Source organism: Nicotiana attenuata, chromosome 6 (assembly GCF_001879085.1).
Source record: "Nicotiana attenuata strain UT chromosome 6, NIATTr2, whole genome shotgun sequence".
NCBI lineage: Eukaryota > Viridiplantae > Streptophyta > Magnoliopsida > Solanales > Solanaceae > Nicotiana > Nicotiana attenuata.
The window spans coordinates 23407916-23413413 of NC_031994.1; positions in this window are offsets into that span (position 1 = coordinate 23407916).

The window sequence follows — 5498 nt, forward strand, 5'->3', positions numbered from 1 at the left end:
AACCTACGTAGGACGACTTACTTTTACTTTACTAACCAAACCAACGACGTCTACAACGACTCAAGACATCCTATTATTTTCTCACACCTACGAAGCACCATATAACCTTTGTCAAAAATTTTGTTTCACTCGTGCCATCCTCGGCTCAATTTCTGCAACTAGAACTGATTCGCCAGCATACCTCGAGATGTAACCAACATAGCACATAGCCGTGCAATCAGCTAATCAACGGCTACCTCCCCAACTTGGCTCGAAGCCATATATCAAGACACACTTAATAACTCATAACACTTTTACTCTAATGATGCCACAATGCCACAGTGATATTAAACTCAAATCATGTACAAGTTTTGTGAAAACACAGATCATCAAGTACCGTAATCCTCTACAAACCTCGCATTCATCCCCACATCAACTGAGTCCACTCTCTTAAGCGACCCGAGTTTTCAAATTTCAACACGTACCCTTCCATTACACATGAGATCTTCTAACATACGAATAAGGACCATACCACTTAAGAATCACTCCGCAGGAGATAACCCACCTGCTTCGCCTCGATTTAGTATTTCAGCACACCTTCCACCGACATACACATAACACAACCAATTTAGTCTTCGTGAGTCTGAACTCATACTGCCACATATATTGCACTTTACTTTCCAACTAGGAGATACATAAATATCCTTAACGCGTCCATGATTCGGGCCACACAACAAATCACAATAGGAATCGAACACTTATCAGTTCATCTATTATCTAGCAGACTCCTTCGTCACTACCAAGATCACATAGATACATCTCGCAGTACTAACNAGGTCCTTAGGCATCCATTGAAGCTTCCTTTCATCAAGACCTCTTGGGTTAGTAAATTCCAACTCGTTTTCTTCATTTTCCATCATTATTTATTGAATTCCTAAGATTAAATCACATAATCTAGGGTTGAAATTGGGGGAAAAGGATAGAATTAGGGCTTTTCGATTTTCTTTGATTTAGACCTCGTTTTGGGGTCGAATTTGAAAATAAATTGTATATCCGGGCTCGTGGGGGAATGGGTGACATAGAATTGGTTCGAACCTCGGGTTTTGACCAAGCGGGGCCGGGGTCGATTTTGGAATTTTTGGAAGAAAGGTTGGGAATCTATATTTAGGCGTTGGGTTTGAATTGTTTAGCTATTATTGATATTATAAAGTCGTTATTTCATAGATTTGATTGAGTTGGAGCCGAATTCGAGAGGGAAAGCGGTCGTTGTGGATTGATTTAGCCGTGGAAGTTGAGGTAAGTGTTTGGTCTAACCCTAGCTTGAGGGAATAGGAGTAGAGTCTTATCTGTTAATTGCTATTTGTCGAGTACGGTGTATAGGCATGGTGACGAGTATCTATACATTGGTGTCGAGCATGACCGTGAGTCCTAATTTGCTAAATTATCGAATTGGTAATTGTTATTTATGAGGAATTGGTTGGAAATCCTTAACATTGAGCCACTAATTGTTGAGACTAAGTATGGATTTAATTGTGTTAAGTAGAGATTGAATGAGTTTGGTTATAGCTGGATCCCCCTTGCCGGGATGGTTTATTATATTATCTTGTTCCCTTGCCGGGATAGCTTATTATAACATCTTTCTCCCTTGTCGGGATTATATTGTGTATTGTGTTGAATGAAATGGGGATCGTGTGGCACGCCGACCACGAGATATTATGAAATGGGATCGTGCGGCACGCCGACCACGAGATATTATGAAATGGGATCGAGTGGTACGCCTACCACGTGATATTATGAAATGGAAGCGAGTGGTACGCCTACCACGTGATATTATGAAATGGGATCGAGTGGTACGCCTACCACGTGATATGAGGAATTGGGATCGTGTTGCACGCCTGCAACGAGAGGAAATTGAAACAAGTGAAAGTGGTTTGTTTTCCCTTATTCTGGTGTTAGAAGAGATCAGGTGTAGTTTATTTTGCTATCCCTGATATTCTGTATTATCTGCTACCCCATAAATATGTTCCCCCTCCCAGTTTTAATTGTTTATTTTCGGCTATTACTTTGTGGTACTTGTATATATGTATCTGCACAGGTTTATCTAGTAGTCTGGTCTAGCCTCGTCACTACTTCGCCGGGGTTAGGCTAGGCACTTACCAGCACATGAGGTCGGTTGTGCTGATGCTACACTCTGTGCATCTTTTTGCACAGATCCAGGTGTTGGAGCAGCATTTGAGTAGCAGTAGCATTCTGGGAGCGAGCTTTCAGTCCAGGGACATTCGAGGTAGCCTTGCTGACGTCCGCAGGCCTGGAGTCCCTTTCTATCTTATTCAGTTTGTTATCATTTGTACCGAAGCAGACAGTGTTATGTTTCATTCAAAACTTGTATTTAGTATTCTCTAGACGTTCGTGAGTATTGTGACACCAGTCTTTGGTAGAGGATTTATTTAAATTTCCGCATTTCCTTTAGTTAATTATATTTGAGACTTCCGCTTTATCATATTATGATTTGTTTTCATCAAATGGGAGATAATTTGCTAAAAGAAGTAAATTAAGTTGGCTTGCCTAGCTCCTATTAGTAGGTGCCATCACGACTCCCGAGGGTGGGAAATTCGGGTCGTGACAAGTTGATATCAGAGCACTAGGTTACATAGGTCTCACAACTCACGGACAACCTCGGTAGAGTCTGAGGGATCGGTACGGAGACGTCTGTATTTATCCCCCAGAGGCTACAGAATTAGGAAAGTTTCACATTTGTTCTTTCTTGTCGTGTGGTTCTATTTCTCAAGTACCGATTAAACTTCTACTCTGTTCTTCTGCAGATGGCGAGAACACGCGCTTCTTCATCTACCGCTCAGCAGTCCGAGTCCCCAGCAGCAGCTCCGGTGGCGGAGCCTCAGGTTGATTGGAGGAGGAGGTTCCCGCCCCAGCAGTCCCGGTGGGCCCAGCTCAGGTCCCAGAGGGGTTCATTTCCATCCCAGTTCTTCAGGACACTCTAGTCCGATTGGTAGGCTTCGTGGAGAGCGTCATTCGAGCAGCTTTGCTTCCAGGAGTTCAGCCAACGGTGGTAGGTCAGCCGGGCACAGTGGCTTAGGCCGGTGGTGAGATCACTTTTCAGGAGGCGGCCGATGTGGGCCGTAGAGTTGAGAGGGTTTTGCCATAGGGAGGTGGTCATGGGTCGGATAAGAGGCCACGTCATGCAGGAAGATTCAGTGGTACCTCGTCTGGAGGTAGAGGTTCTTATGGTAGAGGCCATCCTCCTAGGCACTTTCAGTCAGCTCCCCAGGTCGCTCATGGTAATTCAGGTGGTCATTCAGGTCGACAGGGTCAGCCTCAGTTTCCTCAGCTGCAGCGTTCGTGTAGATGTTATGAGTGTGGTGAGTATGGTCACAATAGGAGGGTTTGCCCGAGGTTGAGGGGTGCTCAGCCGCAGCAGACGAGGTCTTGCCATGCTTGTGGTGATCCGAGGCACATTGTTAGATTTTGCCCTCGAACTTTGAGCAGCTCTCAGCATCAGAGTTCTCGTACTGGGATTCGGGCACCAGAGGTTCCTCAGCCTGCCCAGCCAGTTAGAGGCGGTGGCAGGGGTGTTAGAGGTGGAGGTAGAGGTCATAGAGGTGGAGTTCAGGTCGCCAGAGGTACAGGCCAGCCAGCAGCCAGGCCAGAGGCTGAGTCTTCAGATGCAGACATTACAGGTACCATTCTGATTCGTATTAGAGATGCTTCAGTGCTATTTGACCGTGGGTCTACGTATTCGTATGTGTCGTCCTGTTTTTGTACCGTACTTGGTCATGCCTAGTGATGCTTTGAGTATTCCTGTTCATGTATCTACACCGGTGGGTGATTCTATAGTGGTCGACCGAGTTCATCGTTCCTGTATGGTAGTATTTGAGGGTCTTGAGACCCGTGTTGATTTATTGCTCTTAGATATGGCGGATTTCGACGTCATATTAGGGATGGATTGGTTGTCCCCGTATCATGCTATCTTGGATTGTCACGCTAAAACCTTGACCTTGGCTTTGCCGGATTTGCCCCGATTGGAGTGGAGAGGGACCCCAGGTCATGCCACCCGCAGTGTTATTTCTTATGTAAAGGCTCGACGCATGGTCGAGAAGGGGTGCCTAGCTTATTTGGCGTATGTTCGCGATTCCAGCGCAGAGGTCCCTTCTATTGATTCTGTTCCTATTGTTCGGAAGTTCCCGAGGTTCTTCCTTCAGACCTGCCGAGTATGCCGCCCGAAAGGGATGTTGATTTTTGTATTGATCTGGCTCCGGGCACTCAGCCATTTTCATTCTGCCGTATCGCATGGCCCCGCCAGAGTTGAAAGAGTTAAAGGATCAGTTTCAGGATTTGCTTGAGAAGGGTTTCATTAGACCCAGCGTCACACCTTGGGGTGCGCCAGTGTTAATTGTGAAGAAAAAGGATGGTTTGATGAGGATGTGCATTGATTACCGGTAGTTGAACAAGGTAACGATTAAGAACAAGTATCCACTGCCGAGGATTGACGATTTGTTCGACCAGTTTCAGGGTGCAAAGGTGTTTTCAAAGATAGACTTGAGATCTGGTTACCATCAGCTGAGGATTAGGGCGTTTGATATCCCTAAGACAATATTCCGCACTCGGTATGGGCATTATGAGTTCCTGATCATGTCATTTGGGTTGACCAATGCCCCAGCAACATTTATGGAGTTATTTAACCGAGTGTTCAGGCCTTATTTGGACTTGTTCGTGATAGTCTTTATTGATGACATTCTGGTATACTCCCGCAGCCAGGAGGAGCACGAGCAGCATCTCAGAATGGTTCTTCAGACTCTGAAGGATAGTCAGCTATACGCTAAGTTTTCGAAGTGTGAGTCCTGGTTGAGTTTGGTTGCATTTCTGGGTCAAGTCGTATCAGCAGAGGGTATTCAGGTGGACCCGAAGAAGATTGAGGCAGTCAAGAACTGGCCTCGACCAGCATCAGCTTCAGAGATTCGGAGTTTCTTGGGGTTAGCAGGCTACCACCGTCGGTTCGTGGAGGGGTTTTCATCTATCGCAGCCCCGATGACCAGGTTGACCCAGAAGGGTGCCCAGTTCAAATGGTCGGACGAGTGTGAGGCGAGCCTTCAGAAGCTCAAGACAGCTCTGACTACGGCACCGGTATTGGTTTTGCCCACAGGTTCAGGGCCTTATACAGTCTATTATGATGCTTCCCGTATTGGGCTTGGTGCAGTGTTGATGCAGGATGGCAAGGTCATTGCCTATGCTCCGAGGTAGTTGAAGATTCATGAGAAGAACTATCCAGTGCATGATTTGGAGTTGGCAGCCATTGTTCACGCATTGAAGATTTGGAGGCACTATCCGTATGGCGTGGCGTGTGAGGTGTTCACTGATCATAAGAGTCTTCAGTACTTGTTCAAGCAAAAGGAGCTGAATTTGAGGCAGAGGAGATGGTTGGAGTTGTTGAAGGATTATGATGTCACCATTTATATCATCCGGGGAACGTCAATGTGGTGGCCGATGCTTTGAGTAGGAAGTCA